The sequence below is a fragment of the Haematobia irritans genome, chromosome 5 (genome assembly GCF_050003625.1).
Source record: "Haematobia irritans isolate KBUSLIRL chromosome 5, ASM5000362v1, whole genome shotgun sequence".
In the NCBI taxonomy this organism is placed as follows: Eukaryota; Metazoa; Arthropoda; class Insecta; order Diptera; family Muscidae; genus Haematobia; species Haematobia irritans.
In genome coordinates, this window is record NC_134401.1 from 139,993,294 (window position 1) to 140,014,994 (window position 21,701).

Below are 21,701 nucleotides of genomic sequence, written 5' to 3' on the forward strand. Positions count from 1 at the left end.
ATGATATGATATGATATGATATGATATGATATGATATGATATGATATGATATGATATGATATGATATGATATGATATGATATGATATGATATGATATGATATGATATGATATGATATGATATGATATGATATGATATGATATGATATGATATGATATGATATGATATGATATGATATGATATGATATGATATGATATGATATGATATGATATGATATGATGATATGATATGATATGATATGATATGATATGATATGATATGATATGATATGATATGATATGATATGATATGATATGATATGATATGATATGATATGATATGATATGATATGATATGATATGATATGATATGATATGATATGATATGATATGATATGATATATGATATGATATGATATGATATGATATGATATGATATGATATGATATGATATGATATGATATGATATGATATGATATGATATGATATGATATGATATGATATGATATGATATGATATGATATGATATGATATGATATGATATGATATGATATGATATGATATGATATGATATGATATGATATGATATGATATGATATGATATGATATGATATGATATGATATGATATGATATGATATGATATGATATGATATGATATGATATGATATGATATGATATGATATGATATGATATGATATGATATGATATGATATGATATGATATGATATGATATGATATGATATGATATGATATGATATGATATGATATGATATGATATGATATGATATGATATGATATGATATGATATGATATGATATGATATGATATGATATGATATGATATGATATGATATGATATGATATGATATGATATGATATGATATGATATGATATGATATGATATGATATGATATGATATGATATGATATGATATGATATGATATGATATGATATGATATGATATGATATGATATGATATGATATGATATGATATGATATGATATGATATGATATGATATGATATGATATGATATGATATATGATATGATATGATATGATATGATATGATATGATATGATATGATATGATATGATATGATATGATATGATATGATATGATATGATATGATATGATATGATATGATATGATATGATATGATATGATATGATATGATATGATATGATATGATATGATATGATATGATATGATATGATATGATATGATATGATATATGATATGATATGATATGATATGATATGATATGATATGATATGATATGATATGATATGATATGATATGATATGATATGATATGATATGATATGATATGATATGATATGATATGATATGATATGATATGATATGATATGATATATGATATGATATGATATGATATGATATGATATGATATGATATGATATGATATGATATGATATGATATGATATGATATGATATGATATGATATGATATGATATGATATGATATGATATGATATGATATGATATGATATGATATGATATGATATGATATGATATGATATGATATGATATGATATGATATGATATGATATGATATGATATGATATGATATGATATGATATGATATGATATGATATGATATGATATGATATGATATGATATGATATGATATGATATGATATGATATGATATGATATGATATGATATGATATGATATGATATGATATGATATGATATGATATGATATGATATGATATGATATGATATGATATGATATGATATGATATGATATGATATGATATGATATGATATGATATGATATGATATGATATGATATGATATGATATGATATGATATGATATGATATGATATGATATGATATGATATGATATGATATGATATGATATGATATGATATGATATGATATGATATGATATGATATGATATGATATGATATGATATGATATGATATGATATGATATGATATGATATGATATGATATGATATGATATGATATGATATGATATGATATGATATGATATGATATGATGTGATATGATATGATATGATATGATATGATATGATATGATATGATATGATATGATATGATATGATATGATATATGAAGCAATCGTGCTGAAGTTTTGCACAAACTCGTCTTTTGGCTGCAGGCAGGTCAAGTTCGAAGATAGGGTGTATCGGCCCAAGTTTCGATATAAACCGACCTCCCTATTTGGTGTCTTGGGCTTATAGAAATCGTAGTTTTTATCCAATTTGCCTGAAATTGGAAATCTAGAAATATTTTCGGACCGTAAAGAGGTGTGCCAAAAATTGTGAGTATCGGCCCATGTTTTGGTATAGCCCCCATATATACCGATTTCCCGATTTTACTCTTTGGCTTCTAGAATCCGCAGTTTTTATTAAATTTACCTGAAATTGGAAATCTAGAGGTATTTTAGGACCATAAAGAGGTGTGACGAAAATGGTGAGTATCGGTCCATGTTTTAGTATAGCCCCCATATAGATCGATTTCCCGATTTTACTTTTTGGGCTCTAGAATCCGAAATTTTTATCCAATTTGCCTAAAATTGGAAATCTAGAGGTATTTTCGGGCCATAAAGAGGTGTGCCGAAAAGGGTGAGCATCGGTCCATATTTTAGTATAGCCCCCATAAGAACGATCTCCCGATTTAACTCCTTGGGTTTCTAGAAACCGTAGTTTTTATCCGATTTGCCTGAATTTGTAAATATTCTGGTATATTAGGCTCACAAAAACGTGTATAGGATTAAGTTTTTATCGGTCCATTTGGTAATGCCTCCATATAGACCGATTTCACTTCTTGAGGGTATAGAAGGCGCACTGATCATGAAAATTGCTTGAAACTCAATGTAAAATTTCCAGATTTTACTTCTCGGGTGAAAATCTACAGATTTAAGATTTCAAATCAAGACGTTATTTTATATTTTTCTTGCACACTTACAAGAGATGTTAATGATTCCTCTAAAACTCAAACAAAAATGGTTCTTATAAATCCAGAATCTGATATAGTCTTCATAGGTGAAATTTTTAAATTTATCTTCGGGAAGTGTACTAGTTGAACTGCTCTGCTTGATCTGTCCTCAAACCCCCCTGAAATTTCAAAGGAAACCCTAATATTTGATTCATGGTGGTGAATATTTAAGATTCGGCCCGGCCGAACTTACTGCTGTATATACTTGTTTGTTTACAGCGTGTTTTATTTTAATCGAAATTATAAATTTCCAAAAAAAATGCTCAGTTATGTCACTTTGCTTTTTATGTGTTGTATGCAAAAGCATTTTTTAAAATGAACAAGTGATGGGAGAGGATTAGGCGGGTCAATATGAAAACAAACAAATCGTTTGGGCTATAATCGATAATCATTGAAAAAATGTGTGGATGTTTTAGATGTGTGTGCTTATTTAGAAATATTGGGTCGAGAGCAATCAGGATAAAAATTAATAGCTTTATAAGAGAAATTAATAGCTAGATTGAAAATCAACAATAACAAGAAACATTGAAGGTTGTGTAATATACGAAAAAATCGTTTTTGTATTCAACCACAAAATTAGTTGATACAATTAATTTTTAATTGAAATGTCTTCAATCATAAAAATTAAAGAAAAATTAATTGTTTAAAAAATGAATTGATATAATTAACGTTTGTAATTGATTTTTGTTTTAATAAAAAAATGGGTTAAATCAATTAAATTTTTAATTGAATATTTTTGGAAATTCAATCAAAATTTTTTATTGAAAAATGTTGGTGATATTTTTTCTGTGTACAATAATTTATTCCCAAAACTCAGGAAATGTCCATTACTTCAATTATCCACAAGATGTTCAATAAAGATTAAATATTATAAGATAGGCCTTCTTATCTAAAATATTTGATCTATACTATAAAGTTTTTGGATATTTTAATTGGCGATTTAACAAAGCCTATGGAGTAGTGAACAACAGTCCTACATCAAATTATACCTACCCTCAACCAAACTATATGTCAAAAATTGTCATTATTTTGACTAGGTAACGGTGTGAATATATGTACATACATTCCCTTTTATTTGTCATCAAATTGTCCTTGGTTTTATTGCTTGAATATATTTTTTCTATTTGCTTTAACTCCGCTATTAATCAATGTGCGTTATTGCCAACAGACCTAATATTGTGATAGATGTGTGCTGAGTATTTTGCACGTAGCCATCAAATGAATGGAGATTCAAATGTTATATTTGAAATGTTCTCATCACTAGTATACTTACAATGTAATAATCTTTAAATGAGCTAAAACTGATTGATTTCTCGATGTGTTAACCCTTTCACTACCGAAATAAACCTAATATTAAAAACTTTAATTTTTCTTCTGTTTTTACTTGTACTAACAGCATGTAGAACAAAAATTGTCATTTTGAGAACCTACCTCAAATACTTCAAGAGCTATATGAGCTTCTTCTGAAAACTTGATTCTTGAATTGTGACTAAATGGCCTTACGAAAATAAGCGACATTTAGCCTACAATATCTTTCACAGTGTGAGAAAAAATAAAAAAAAAGAAACCGTAAAAGAATCAGCTATAGTTCTTGTATAAATGTCCATTTACTAGAAACATACAGTAGAAAAATTGTCTCAAATTTACGTATTTTTCGTTTATTGTTAAAGAAGTTAATAAAAATGTATTTTAGTGCTCACCAATATGGAAAATATGTATAGCTTATTTAGATTGAAGCCTCTACTTTAAAATAACGTCGAGAAATAAATCGAAACTAAGTGGGAAAATAGAATTTGGTGTCTTTTTCGAATGTCCTTCTAGGTGGACATCGGTAGTGAAAGGGTTAAGGGCAAAGCGTTTGATGGGATGGGTCATTGTACAAATACACACACACGCAGTTAAATTATTAAAATTCACCTTCGAAAATTGTTGATTTGAATATCTTCGTATTAAAGAAGAACTTTTACATAACAGATGTATTCAAATCCACCCTCGTGAGGATTATCATTTAGATCAGAATTTGAAGGACTTTGGGGTAATGCGCTTTACAGACTATCAGTTATTCCGGACGGAATGTCGGTGTTTGTAAAGAATTTTACAGTGTGTCGGATCGATACGACTTGTCGGCGATGACTAAATAATCGGTAAATATGTTATCGATCCCATAAACTTGCAGCAGTATCGATTATGCCTTCGGACTTAACTTATAATGTGAACAATATATGGGAAATGTGCACAATATGGACGACCAGCGCGTTAGCCAGTAAGTAAGGCCAATTTGAAAATCCCCGACCTACACGGATGAAAAAGACTGTTTTTCATATGTTTGGCTATAAACATTATATGTTTGGAACACAAATATTTAAACACAATATTTTTGAGTGCAAGCATATAATGTTCATAAACTACCATAACATGTTTGGGACATATATGTTAATATGTTAGAACATATTATGTTTGGGACATAAAATGTTTGTAAATATAATATGCTTGGATGCAAACATATATTAATTTAGAAATAGCCTATAAACATATATGTGTTTAGTAGCTTGGAGCCCTATTTAACAGGGAGCGATATTGAATTAAGTTGGTGGTTGTTGCTTGTTATTACAAAATTAACATTTTATTTTTCCTTGGGCAATTGATCAGCTACTTCTTTGATCCTTACAAACTGTGTGGTCCGCTGTTCGAATCCCCGTCCGGCAAAAGGTAAAATTAAAATAAAAAAAATCATAAAATTGAATAATTTCTTCTACAATGTTTGTATTACAGAAAAAGGTGCTAAGAACTAAAAAATCTCGTGGAAGTGAGAAAGATGTCGGGGAATATACAATTGGGCAGAAACAAAATTTTGAGCATTCAGGTCGAAAACCTATGTTGTTAGCACCTATATTACCTGTTTATTTTCATAATTCATTATGATTGTAAATATATAAATAAATAAATAAAATTTTGAGCACAATATTGTTTGGGAGAATTTTTTTTAAGCATATAATATTTTTGGGTGCAAAATGCTTCCAAACATATTATATGGTCACATAATAACATATTGTTTTTTGGAAGACAACATTATTGAATTTGGATGCAAAAATACAAAATGTTTGGAACTTAGACTACCCAAACATATATTGTTTAGACCAATATGCTTTCAAACATATTATATATTGGTAGAGATCAAACATATAAATGTTTGGGCAATACCCAAAAATGTATATGCTTGAAGCAAAATATGTTTGGGAGTATATGTTACAGAAGCGATTTTTTGTGAGGGTGTACAAACAAAAATACATTGTTTTGTTTTTCTATTTAATAAAATTCCCTTGAAGGGTTATTCTGGCGACCATTTTCGACATCATTTATTTGTTTTTGAATCAAACTCACGCTTACGAAAAATATTTATTTCTTTAATATATGTATTTAATTCTTGTTAATCACGTCTATTATTTGAATTTTGAATAATTAACATTAATTGGCAGGCGAATATTCTAGTTGTGTTATTTTGTTACTGTTATTCATATCTGGTTTGCACTGAAAAAAAAAAACTATATTGTCGTGAGCACAAAAGTTGTCTTGTCCTTAAAATACGAGTGCGTCAAAAGACTCATTTCTTGAACTTCGTATTATTTTTATACCCTCCACCATAGGATGGGGGTATATTAACTTTGTCATTCCGTTTGTAACACATCGAAATATTGCTCTAAGACCCCATAAAGTATATATATTCTGGGTCGTGGTGAAATTCTGAGTCGATCTGATCATGTCGGTCGGTCCGTCCGTCTGTTGAAATCATGCTAACTTCCGAACGAAACAAGCTATCGACTTGAAACTTGGCACAAGTAGTTGTTATTGATGTAGGTCGGATGGTATTGCAAATGGGCCATATCGGTCCACATTTACGTATAGCCCCCATATAAACCCCCAAATTTGGCTTGCAATTGGTCTAAGAGAAGCAAATTTCATCCGATACGGCTGAAATTTGCTTCATGGTGTTAGTATATGGTCTCTAACAACCATGCAAAAATTGGTCCACATCGGTCCATAATTATATATAGCCCCCCATATAAACCGATCCCCCGATTTGGCTTGCGGAGCCTCTAAGAGAAGCAAATTTCATTCGATCAGGCTGAAATTTGGTACATGGTGTTAGTATATGGTCTCTAACAACCATGCAAAAATTGGTCCACATCGGTCCATAATTATATATAGCCCCCATATAAACCGATCCCCAGATTTGGCTTGCGGAGCCTCAGAGAGAAGCAAATTTCGTCCGATACTGCTGAAATTTGGTACATGGTATTAGTATATGGTCTCTAACAACCATGCAAAAATTGGTCCATATCGGTCCATAATTATATATAGCCTCTATATAAACCGATCTCCAGATTTGAACTCCAGAGCCTCTTAGAGGAGCAAAATTCATCCGATCCGGTTGAAATTTGCAACGTGGTGTTAATATATGGCCGCTAATAACCATGCCAAAATTGGTCCATATCGGTCTAGAGATATATTTAGCCGATCCCCAATCACACAAAAATTGGTCCATATCGGTTCATAATCATGCTTGCCACTCGAACAAAAATAATATAGCAAAATTTTATTTCTATAGAAAATTTTGTCGAAATTTTATTCCTATAGAAAATTTTGTCAAATTTTACTTCTATAGAAAATTTTGGCAAAATTTTATTTCTATAGAAAATGTTGTCAAAATTTTATTTCTATAAAAAATTTTGTCAAAATGTCATTTCTATAGAAAATTTTGTTAAAATCGTATTTCTATAGAAAATTTTGTCCAAATTTTACTTCTATAGAAAATGTTGTTAAAATTTTATTTTGTCAAAATTTTATTTCTATAGAAAATTTTGTCAAACTTAATTATATACGTATTTAACGGGCCATTTTAAGTTTAATATATACCACGTATGGACTACGTGGTATATATTACGGTATTAGGAAGTTTTAAGATACCTTGTCATCGGGAAAAGTTAACGCAACCCAAGTAATTCGATTGTGGATGACAGTCTTCAGTAGAAGTTTCTACGCAATCCATGGTGGAGGGTACATAAGCTTCGGTCTGGCCGAACTTACGGCCGTATATACTTATTTTTTTTTTTGATATCACCGTTTGTAATATAGGTTAGTTAAAATTTTCTAAAATTAACCAACATTCCTTCTTAGTGGGATGACTTTTTTGTTGAGTGTGCACTGAAAAAAAGCATGCCCGGTTCCAAAGATTTTGTCTTTACTTTAAAAATTGTGGTATTGATTCCGAGCCAAAGAAGCGGAGAATACAAGTAAGGATAATTTTAAGACACAATTCTCTTTTAAATTTAGGTTTCGTGTTCTTGCTTCTAGGAAGCATATGTTAATTTTTCGTTTTTCAGCTGTTTTTTCTTCATATGCTATCAAAGTCCTTTAAAAACGAGTTGACGACAACTTTATTTTCCAAATTAAGACTCGACTTTCAGTAGAAATTATGCTATGTTTCAAGTAAAAAACGTCTTTAAAATAAAGTGTTGAAAAACATGTCCTATATTTGAACGATTTTTTGCTTTGTAGTCAAGATGCAAAACGACACCAATATTAAAGACAATTTCATTAAATTTAAAGAATTTTTCTGAATTATTAAAGGTCAAGTTGACCTTAGCCCAAACAATTTTTCTTTCATTTTATGATACCCATTTTTAAGTGAAATCACTTAATTATAGTACGACTTCATTGAAAAGTTTATCGACTTTTGGACAAGGAAAAAACTTTATATTAGAGAAATGCGTCTTCTATGCTAAGCAAAATTTGCATTCGTATTTTAAAGACATGAAATCTTTGACCTCACGACAATATTTTTTTCAGTGTGATGAATTAAATGTGTCAAGTACGCAAAATTCAAATTCAAAAGAGAATTGTACATCGTTAGTGCAATTCTCCGCTTCTTTAGCTCGGAATCACAAAATCATAAGTAAAATTCTCTGGAATCGGGCAAAATGTGAAAATGCAGTGTTGCCAGGTTGGGGAGTTTTCTCCCAAATTTAGGGGTTTTTTCTCGTTTGGGGGGATTATTAGGGGTAACATTTATTTTGGGGTTTTCTAGGGGTAAAATATCCTACACCTTATAAATTAAAACAATACTCAACCAAATTTGGAACAATACGGGTATGAATTTGAAGAAATAAATTTGCGGAAAGTCAACAAAAGTACAACACATTACATAGAATCAAGTATGCATTAACATTACTGTCGTTACCCTTCTCAAACGCTTCTATTGAAAGGGCATTTTCAATGTTAGATTATATAACTGCTGAAATCATTCGCATTTTTGAATAAAATATAGATAGACCATTCTTCACTTGGATATTTTTAGTTCAAATATGATTAAATTTATATTTTCTTTATAATTGATAAATTAATATTTTATCTCTTTTAATACAAGCGTTTTAGTATTCTTAAATATCAAATATTATTTCGACTGTAATGTGCCGTGTACGTGAGATTTTAAATTTGGTAAAACCTGTACATTCTAGAATCACGACAGTTCAATTGCCAAAAACCTGTACATTTTTTGACAATAAACAAGTATACGAGTATACAGCAGTAAGTTCAGCCGGGCCGAATGTTAAATACCCACCACCATGAATCAAATATAATAGTTTCCTTTGAAAATTCTTGGTCGTAGCGGCTTACTTGATAATACATAGAATTTCAGGGGATTTTATAACAGTTGAACCAGTACGCTTCCCGAAGATACATTTAAAAATTCCAGCTATGAAGACTAGATCAGATTCTGGATTTATAATAACCATTTTTGTTTGAGATTTAGTGGAAACATAATCATCTCGTGTAAGTGTGAAAGTGAAAATGATAAGGAAATAACGCCTTGATTTGAAATCTAAAAGCTATAGATGTTCACCCCCATTATTTAAATGATCGCGAGAAGTAAAATCTGGAAATTTTACATTCAGTTTCAAGGAATTTTCATGATCAGTGCGCCTTCTATACCCTCAAGAAATGAAATCGGTCTATATAGAGGCCTTACCAAATGGACCGATAAAACTAAATCCGATATACGTTTTTGTGAGTCTAAAATACCAGTATATTTACAATTTCAGGCTAATCGAATAAAAACTACGGTTTCTAGAAACCCAAGGAGTTAAATCGGGAGTTCGGTCTTATGTGGGCTATACTAAAACATGGACCGATACTCACCGTTTTCGGCACACCTCTTTATGGTCCTAAAATACTTCTAGATTTAAAATTTCAGGGAAATTGGATACAAACTATGGTTTCTAGAATCCCAAACAATAAAACCATTTCTTGCACACCCATTTATAGTCCTAAAAATCCTCCAGATTTCAAATTTCGTGCAAATTGGATAAAAACTACGGTTTCTATAAGCCCAAAAAATAAAATCGGGAGATCGGTCTATCTATATGGGGCCTATACCAATATATGGACAGATACTCACCATTTTCGGTACAACTTTTTATGGTCCTAAAATACGTCTAGATTTTCAATTTGATGCAAATTGGATAAAAACTACGGTTTCTATAAGCGCAAGAAGTAAAATCGGGAGATCGGTCTATATGGGGTCTATACCACAAGATGGACCGATACTCACCATTTGTGGCACACCTTTTTGTGGTCCTAAAATACCTCAAAATTTCCAATTTGATGCGAATTGGATAAAAACTATGGACCACTACACAGCATTTTCGACACACGTATTTGTGGTCCTATAATACCCCTAGATTTCCAATTTCAGTCAAATTGAATAAAAACTACGGTTTCTATAAGTCCAAGAAGTAAAATCTGGAGATCGGTCTATATGGGGGCTATACCAATACATGGACAGATACTCACCATTTTCGGCACACGTATTTGTGGTCCTACAATACCTCTAGATTTTTCAATTTGATGCAAATTGGATAAAAACTACGGTTTCTATAAGCCCAAGAAGTAAAATTGGGAGATCGGTCTATATGGACCGATACTCACCATTTGTGGCACACCTTTTTGTGGTCCTAAAATACATCACAATTTCCAATTTAAGGCAAATTGGATAAAAACTACGGATTTTAGAAGCCCAAGAAGTAAAATCGGGAGATCGGTCTATATGGGGGTTATACCAAAACATGGACCAATACTCACCATTGGCACACCTCTTAATGGTCCTAAAATACCTCTAGATTTCAAATTTCAGGCAAATTGGATAAAAACGACGGTTTATATCAGTCCAAGATCCCAAATCGGGAGATCGGTCTATATGGGGGCTATATCAAAACATGGACTGATACACGTCATTTTCGACACACGTAGTTGAGGTCCCGCAATACCTATAAATTTCCAATTTCAGGCAACTTTAATAAAAACTATGAATTTTAGAAGCCCAAGAAGTCAAATTGGGAGATCGGTCTATATGGGAGCTATATCTAAACATGGACCGATACTCACAGTTTTCGGCAAACATCTTTAGGGTCCTAAAATACTTCTAGATTTCAAATTTCAGGTATATCGGTCGGTTTATATGGGGACTATATCAAGACCTGAACCGATATAGCCCATCTTCGAACTTGACCTGCCTGCAGACAAAAGACGAGTTTGTGCAAAATTTCAGCACGATTGCTTCATTATTGAAGACTGTAGCGTGATTACAATAGACAGACAGACGGACATGGCTATATCGTCTTAGAATTTCTCCCTGATCAAGAAGGGAAATATCGGAATCGATATTTCGATATGTTACAAACGGAATGACAAACTTATTATACCCCCGTCACCATTCTATGGTGGTGGGTATAAAAAATGAAACCATTCAACAATATACCATAAAACATCTCTCATTCTACGTAATGGCAAAAATTAAAAAAAAATATTTTAGAATGTTTGAAATCTTTATATAAGTTGATATAGGGCAAAGATTATAAATATATATTTATGAATATCAATTTTTAATGCGTTTCTAAACGCCTGAAAATGGGCCTCATTGCCGACAATGATTTTCACATTAGTACTTTTACCCACCGAGTACCGCAGCTATTTCCTGCTCTCACAAGGCAATCAAGATCCTACTGAAATTTCGACAATGAAGGTTTATGAGAATGAACAACACGATAGGGAATCGCTCTTAGAATTATCTTGCATTAGGCAGTGAACCTACATTGAAATAAACTTATTAGGTAAGGAATATGAAAACTAAATGTGAGGGTACGCAATTTACACAATATTAAGTAAAAAATTCTTTAAAATAATGACTTTATTTAAAAAAAACTTTATAATTTTTGTTTCCAAACCGTTTTCCATTAAATTTAGGACATTGTAAAAATTTGCATTCCTCCGTTAAAGTCGTATGTTTTTGAAGAAAGGAATATTTTTTCTTAAAATAAAGAAAATAATTTTTGATTTAAAGAAATCATCTTGAAATAAATTGATCTATAGATTTAAGATCAAAATGCTTCAAATATAGACTTAGATTTATTTTTAGGATTTTGCATCTTGGTTTAAAGTTTTTTTTTTTTTGAATCAAGAAAACATTTCTTACTTTGAAGTGTCTGTCTTAATTTGGATTTTTAAACTGCGTGAATACACGCAAAGAAAACAAACGTTTGGTAAACGTGTACCGAAAACGTTTTTCTTTTGTTAGAGTTTTTTCAATTGCTTCGAAAACTTTTATCACCAAAAAATTCGTTTGTTACAAAATTTTTTCAATGAAAAAAGTTATTTTTAAAACAACAACACAGTCCATTTCGTTTATATCAAACACTGTTCTTTTCTGACTTTAGGTCTTTAATAAGACACATTTTACAGTTCAAAATTTAATATACTACAATGTAATGTTGAACATTTTTTCGGAATCTTCCGAACATATCTGGAATATATGTAAAAAAAAATAAAACAAAAAAAAACTTTGGCCGAAGCAAGGATCGAACCCACGACCCTTGGCATGCAAGTCGGACGTAGCAACCACTACTCCACGGTGCCAAACTAAATGTTTGTTTCTGTTAAATAAACTTTGTTTATTCGGTTTGTGGGCGCCACAAGCTATGCTATATAAATATAACTTATATGGACATTTATCTATTGATGACCATAACAGGTACATAGCTCAGTGGTTAGTGTGTTGGCTTACAAAGTGCATGGTCCGCGGTTCGATTCTCGATTTATTAAATCGTATAATTTCTTCTACATTGTTGGTATTACAGGAAACGGTGTTAAGAACTAAAAAATCTCGTGAATGTGGGAAAGATGTGAGGGAAAATGCAATTAGCTAGAAAACAATGTTTTTTTTTTGAGTTTGTCTTTATGAAATTGTTTTTACATCCTGGAAAAGAATAAACGTTTATCACAAAAAGTATATACTTTTCTTCCAAATACACTCCCTTACAGCGAAAAGCAAATGAGAAACGAACTTTGTTTGTCTAAAATTTCGTTTGGGAGGAAAGAATTATTTTTTTGCGTGTAGCTTTATTAATATATCGCAAAAAGAGAATGAAAATTCTATAATACCTCATACACATTACACTTTCAATATCCACTTTAACTAGAATTCAACTGTGATTTGCCTTATAAAAAGGCGATTTCAAATACAATTTTTGTTGATTTCGATTGTATTGATCCTAATTGCAATCGTATTGATCCTAGATTTAAAGCTAATAGGTCCCCAAAAAATGTCTGTATTTTAAAAAGCCGCATCTTTGGCTCGGAATAAATACCAAAATCATTAAGGGATGGTCAAAATCTTTGGATCCAAGTAAACTTCTTTTTTTGAGTGTATTATAGGGCCATCTTTGTACATTAATTCCAATATCAATATATTTGTCCCTAGTTTTTTGTACGCATTAATAAATATTGCCTCTGGAAAGATTTTTTATTAACCCAATTTTCCGTTTTATTAAACCAAAAAAATTGTTCACACTAAATTATTTTATGACGAACCCAACAAAACGTAAACTTTTCACTCCTAATGAAATCATATATTGTAAGTTTTAATCTAATTTCAATTTTTAATCGAATGTTACAAGGGAAAAATGCACACAGTTTTCTATTAATTTGTATTGAAGTTTTTATGGTCACTCAATAGTGCACTTGAATGCAATTCATATTTACTTTGGTTTTATTGTTGGCAAATATTTACTTCGGCAGCTAGTATGCCAAGTTATTGAATGATGTGTAAATTGCAATTGTTTACTGTTTGGTTTGGCTTTTCACTGGTTTCGATTTTCAAACTTAAATTAATGGGTAAAGGGTGATACGGTCAAAATTTGGTCAAGGGAAAACGCGTGAAATCGTTTATTTAAAAAAAATCAAATTAAATTTCTTTTTCAAGTTCAATTAGTATAAAATTCAGGAAAAATATTCAGTTAGGCTTTCGCTTTTCCAAATCCGAATTGCCGGGCCTCACGCTTGACACCTGCCATCAGATTTTGTACAGCCACCTTGTCCACCTTATTCGCCGCAGAAAGCCAGTTTGCCTTGAACTGACAATAGCCCAGTATTTCTCAATTGGGCGGAGCTCTGGCGTGTTGGGAGGGTTTTTGTCCTTGGGAACCACCTGCACGTTGTTGGCGGCGTACCACTCCATGGCCTTTTTACCGTAATGGAAAGGTGCCAAATCCGGCCAAAACAGTACGGAACAACGGTGTTTCTTCAGGAAAGGCAGCAGACGTTTATTTAAACACTCTTTCATGTAAATTTCTTGGTTGACAGTCCCGGAAGCTATGAAAATGCTGCTTTTCAAGCCACAGGTACAGATGGTTTGCCAAACCAGATATTTCTTTGCGAACTTTGACAGTTTTATGTGCTTGAAAATATCTGCTACCTTTCCCCTTCCTTTTGCCGTATAAAACTCCTGTCCCGGCAGCTGCTTGTAGTCGGCTTTGACGTAGGTTTCGTCGTCCATTACCACGCAGTCAAACTTCGTCAGCATCGTCGTGTACAGCCTCCGGGATCGCGCTTTGGCCGTCGTATTTTGTTTATCATCGCGATTTGGAGTCACTACCTTCTTGTAAGTCGATAGTTCGGCTCGTTTTTGGGCTCGATGCACGGTTGTAGATGATACACCCAGCTTATTCGCGTCATCTCGGAGAGAGAGGTTAGGGTTTCGCTTGAAACTACCGGCAACTCTCTTTGTCGTCTCATTGGCTTCCGGTTTTCGATTTCCCCCCGATCCAGACTTCCTGGCTGTCGACAAACGTTCCCCAAACACTTTAATTACATTTGTAACGGTTGATTTGGCAACTTTTAGCGATTTTGCCAGCTTTGCGTGCGAGTAGCTCGGATTTTCGCGATGCGCGAGCAAAATTTTGATACGCTGCTCTTCTTGCTTGGACGGCATTTTGACAACTGAAGTGTAAATTCCAAAATCAAAATAGGAGCAACATTCTACACACACACCTTCAAAATGAGGGGTGTTCAGGTTTGCAAAATTGAAAGAAATACGTCAAGTTTATATTGACCAAATTTTGACCGTATCACCCTTTATATCACTATAAGATAAAATTAATAATTTAAATATTGGTTCAATATTATTTAGATGTGTAAAAAAGAAAGAATTAGAAATAATTGAGACAAATTTACTAAATTTTCGCTAATAAACCATATATTTCAAACATTTGGCTAGTGGTTGAACTGTGTATCACCAAAGAAAACAATACTTTGCTCTTGAACGAAATTTTAGAAAAAGGAAATTCCCCTTTCTTTAAGAGCAAATAAACTCGATTTTTTTCAACGATTGTCTTTAAACTTTTTTATTTGCTTTGCGCCAAAGAAAATTTCGATCCTCAGGAGACAAAACTCTTCTTTCAGTGTATACAGTCGGCATGGTAAAACAGTTTTCTTGAAATAGAAATTAAGTTTATAGATCGATAAGTTAAAAGTATAGCTTATGTTTGGGAGTTATGTTTCTGAAACTTTCGTTCCGACTGTAAATAGCAAACATCTTTTTACATTAGAAACTGATAATGTTGTATTTACGTCTGTCGTAGATAAATGTAGCATACTTTTAGGTGCTAAATTTGGTTATGGTAATGTCGACAACAAAATAGTGGTAAATTAGAGGGATGTCAAAGACGAAACGAGATGCTATCAATTCGAACGACCATATTTGTTTTGTGAAAATATTTTTATTGATTCAAATCACACAAATTAATTGAGTTATGTAAATTTCATAATACAATCGCTCAAGATTACCACATTTGGATATTTTATGAGTCGGCCAGTCCATCACTTGAGATTAACAATTACATCGGGTGGACCTTGAGAGAGGCAAGATCTGGTTCATCCGAAATTCTGGAATTTTATGAATTCCTCGATAGAGAAATTTTTGTTATCCGAAAATACAATGACAGAAATTCCTACGTTGGCTCAAGCGCTACAACAATATATCGGTTTTGTTGTATTTTTTTATAACCATCGTAGCGTTCAGCGTTACCACAACGAAATTTTACTTTGGACCAATTTTTTTTCCAAAATCGTAGCATAATTCTGTACAACGGACAAGATTTCCAATTTCGAAGACAAATGTAAAAAGTAATTTATTGTTGTACATAGTGGTTCCATTAAAAAATGAAGTAAACCAGAAAGGACTGAAATGATTTAGCGATTAACAACGGAATCAAAACGTCAACTTTTAAACTTTTTTTAAATTTTGGAAAAATAGACTTTTTCTAATTTTAAAGACAATTTTCAATTTTTCATCAAAAATCGAGATTTAATATTATAACAAGTATATACGGCCGTAAGTTCGGCCAGGCCGAAGCTTATGTACCCTCCACCATGTATTGCGTAGACACTTCTACTGAAGACTGTCATCCACAATGGAATTACTTGGGTTGCGGTAACACTTGCCGATGGCAAGGTAGCTTAAAACTTCCTAACACCGTAATGTATACCACATAGTCCATACGTGGTATATATTAAAATAAAAAGGCCGATTAAATACGTTTATAATTAAGTTTAAAGTTTCTATAGAAATAAAATTTTGACAAAATAAAATTTTGACAACATTTTCTATAGAAGTAAAATTTGGAAAAAATTTTCTATAAAAATAAAATTTGGAAAAAAATTTTTATAGAAATAAAATTTTGACAAAATTTTCTATAAAAATAAAATATTGGCAAAATTTTCTATAGGAATAATATTTGGAAAAAACTTTCTATAGAAATAAAATTTTGACAAAATTTTCTATAGAAATAAAATCTTGACAAAATTTTCTATAGAAATAACATTTTGACAATGTTTTCTATAAAAATAAAATTTTGGTAGATTATTTTTGGCTCCAGTGGCAACCATGATTATGAACCGATATGGACCAATTTTGGCATGGTTATTAGCGGCCTTATACTAACACCACGTTGCAAATTTCAACCGGATTGGATGAATTTTGCTGCTCCAAGAGGCTCCTGAGATCAAATCTGGGGAAAGGTTTATATGGGGGCTATATATAATTATGGACCGATATGGACCAATTCTTACGTGTTTTTTAGAGACCACATTCAAACACCATGTTCCAAATTTCAACCGGATCGGATGAATTTTGCTCCTCCAAGAGGCTCCGGAGGACAAATCTGGGGATCGATTTATAAGGGGGCTATATATAATTATGGACCGATATGGACCAATTCTTGCATGGTTGTTAGGGACCATATACTAACACCACGTACCAAATTTCAACCGGATCGGATGAATTTTGCTCCTCCAAGAGGCTCCGGAGGTCAAATCTGGAGAACGTTTTATATGGGGGCTATATATAATTATGGACCGATATGGACCAATTCTGGCACGGTTGTTAAAGATCATATACTAACACCATGTTCCAAATTACAACCGGATTGGATGAAATTTGCTTCTCTTGGAGACTTCGCAACCCAAATCTGGGGATCGGTTTATATGGGGGCTATATATAATTATGGGCCGATGTGGACCAATTTTTGCATGGTTATTAGAGACCATATACTAACACCATGTACCAAATTTCAGCCTGATGGGATGAAATTTGGTTCTCTTAGAGGCTCCGGAAGCTAAATCGGGGGATCGGTTTATATAGGGGCTATATGTAATTATGGACCGATATGGACCAATTTCTGCATGGTTGTTAGAGACCATATACTAACACCATGTATCAAATTTCAGCCCGATCGAATGAAATTTGCTTCTCTTAGAGCAATCGCAAGCCAAATTTGGGGGTCCGTTGAGGGCTATACGTAAAAGTGGACCGATATGGCCCATTTGCAATACCATCTGACCTACATCAATAACAGCTACTTGTGCCAAGTTTCAAGTCGATAGCTTGTTTCGTTCGGAAGTTAGCGTGATTTCAACAGACGGATGGACGTACGGACGGACATGCTCAGATCGATATATACTTTATGGGGCCTTAGAGCAATATTTCGATGTGTTACAAACGGAATGACAAAGTTAATATACCCCCATCCTATGGTGGAGGGTATAAAAAGTTGTCTTAAATTTTCGACTTGCACCCATAATTTGATGCGTCAAGTGTTGTTCATATCCATATTCTTTTCTGACTTTAGGTCTTTAATAAGACACAGTTTACAGTTCATAGTAAAAATTTAATATAGTAGAATGTAATGTTGAACATTTTTTCGGAATCTTTCGACCATATCTGGAATATATCTAAAAAAAAAACAAGTAAGTAAAGTAAAAAGTCGGGCGGGGCCGACTATATCATACCCTAAACCACCCTTACTGAATTAGTAATCATAAACATTTGTGGGATAACATTGATATAGGTCTGGGAGATAAACCGCAGTTGCATATTTAAGAAAATTAAGGGGTACATGTTTATGGGTGCTTTGTCTCAATCTGACTATAGCTCATAGTCAATGTTGTCAGGGAAAATGTTCGGTTTACCCTACAAGGACAAAAAAAGTCCCCTACTTTCCCATACAAGTACTTTATTATCTTAAAACATGAATATGCAACGTATATAACTTAGAATATAATTTTGTATTACCACCACGTTTGCCACAGTTGGTAGAATTCTACCCAAAATAGTAATTTTTTTGTTAAATCTCTATAAAAATAAAATTTTGGAAAAAGTTTCTATAAACAAATTTTTGTGAGAAATTTTTCTATAGAAATATAATTTTGACAAAATTTTCTATAGAAATAAAATATTGACAAAAATGTCTACAGGAATAAAGTTTTGACAAAAATTTCTATAGAAATATTTGTTTGGGAGATTTGTGGTAATCTTCAAATTTTGTTAGATTTTTTTTGGCACGAGTGGTAACTGTTGTTACCACACATTGTTAAAGATCAAGCCTTGTCGGCTTCTATTTTCCTCCTCTAGAGCCACCAAAATGTAAAAATTATTACAAATTGTGTTGAGTGAAAATGTCCCTACATTGTGGCCCTACGTCCCTACAAGACGCTAAATATTAGAAAACCCCTACATATAGGGAATTTCCCCTACTTCTAGCAACAATGGCTGTGTTTATATTGCACCTACGGAGTACGTATAAATACGATCGGCTAGTACATCAAAATTTGAAATTTGAGTAACATTGGTTAATAAATAAGAGTACTATGGCCAAATTTGGGAAAATAGAGCGATATATATATGGAAGCTATATCTAAATCTGAACCAATTTGCATAATATTTTGCGGGTTTGATTAATACCACAAAAGGTTACATTGTGCAAAATTTGAGTAAGATCAGTTAAGAAATGAGGCCTCTATGGTCAAAAATAAGGTTATTAGGGGCGAATTTTTCAAAATCGGGCGATACATATATGGGAGCTATATCTACATCTGAACCGATTTCGATGAAATTGTGCACATACCGTTAGTACTATAGGGGACTGGATCTAGCCAACTTTGAGTAAGATCGGTTGATATATAAGGGTTTTATGGCCAAATTTAGAAAAATCGGGCGGTACATATATATGGGAGCTATACCTAATTCTGAACCGATTTCGATGATTTCTTGCACATATAGTTAGTGCCATGGAAGATTACATTTAGCCAACCTTGAGTAAGATCGGTTGATAAATTAAGGTTTTGTGGACAAATTTGGGAAAATCGGGCGATACATATATATGAGAGCTATATCTAAATCTGAACCGATTTGGATGAAATTTTGGCAGACTTGAAGGGCGGTGAAAAAGATTACCTTTTGCCAAATTTGGTGACGATCCGTTTGAAAAAAAGCGCAACGTGACCCTATTAGTCGAAATCGGGCGATACATATACATGGGAGCTATATCTAAATTTGATCAGATTTCTTCCAAATTCAAAAAAAAAACTCTCTGTACAAATTTCATCAAAATCGGTTAATAATTGCGACCGGAATCCCGTGAACAACAAATACATGGACAGACGGACACCAAGCGCTAGATCGACTCAGGAAGTGATTCTGAGTCGATCGGTATATATTTTATGGGGTCTAAAATCAATATTTCTGGTAGGCACATTTTTTGACCGATCAAACTTATTATACCCTGACCACTATGTGGTTTAGGGTATAAAATCGAACCCACGACCCTTGACATGCAAGTCGGACGTAGCAATCACTGCTCCACGGTGCCCAACTAAATGTATTTTTCTGTTAAATAAACTTTGTTTAATCGGCTCGTGGGCGCCGCAAGCTATGCTATTTATATAAATATAACTTATATGGGTAATTGTCTATTGATGACAATAACGGCTACATAGCTCAGTGGATAGTGTGTTGGCTTACAAATTGCATGGTCCGCGGTTCCATTCTCCGTCCAGGCGAAGGGTAAAAAAAAAAACAATTTTAAATATTTATAAAATCGTATAATTTCTTCTACATTGTTTGTATTACAGAAAAAGGTGCTAAGAACTAAAAAACTTCGTGGAAGTGAGAAAGATGTGAGGGAAAATGCAATTAGCCAGAAAAAAAGTCTTTATGAAATTGTTTTTACATCCTGGAAAATAATAAACGTTTATCACAAAAAGTATATACTTTTCTTCCAAATACACTTCCTTTCAACGAAAAGCAAATGAGAAACGAACTTTGTTTGTTTAAAATTTCGTTTGGGAGGAAAGAATTATTTTTTTGCGTGTATGTATTAAAACTGTCCAAAAAGATTTAAAACCTGACCCAAAACCTAAAACGCGAAATTTTCATCCGATTTTTTTGACCGCTTATCCAACGATTGAAATGGTATATAATTCCATAGATACTATTAAATATGTAAAAAAATTAAAAAAAAAAAAATAAAATTTATGAAAATGGACAAAAATTGGCTTAATTCCGTTTGGTCCGACAATCGGGCCCATACCCAGCAAAAAAAGCCAAAAAAGTTCACTACTTGTGTTCTTTTTGTTCTTTTTGGATCCGGAAATGGTGCAAAATTGGCGCAGAAGCGATGAATTTAACATGGGCTTGTCATAGGACGGATGTCCACCATTTCAACAGCCTTTGCACTGAATTTGCATCACTTTTTAAGGTGTGATGCGAATTCAATGTTTTAGATGTTGTTTACAATAAATTATTATTGTTTTCTCGACCTTTTATTTGTCCAATATACAGTAGTTTTATATATACATACTATTTTTGTATCCAGTATCAGCAAATACATCGTTTGAAATTTTAAAAGACAATTGTGCTGGGCGGTTTTATGTGAGAACATCCAAAATTCACAAAGCCGGTATTCAAGAAGTTTTGATTTTATTATCTTGATTTTATAAATCTTTATGTCTTATGGTCTCCATAAATTTTGGATAAATACTGTTTACTGGTCTTTGTATAAGAAAATA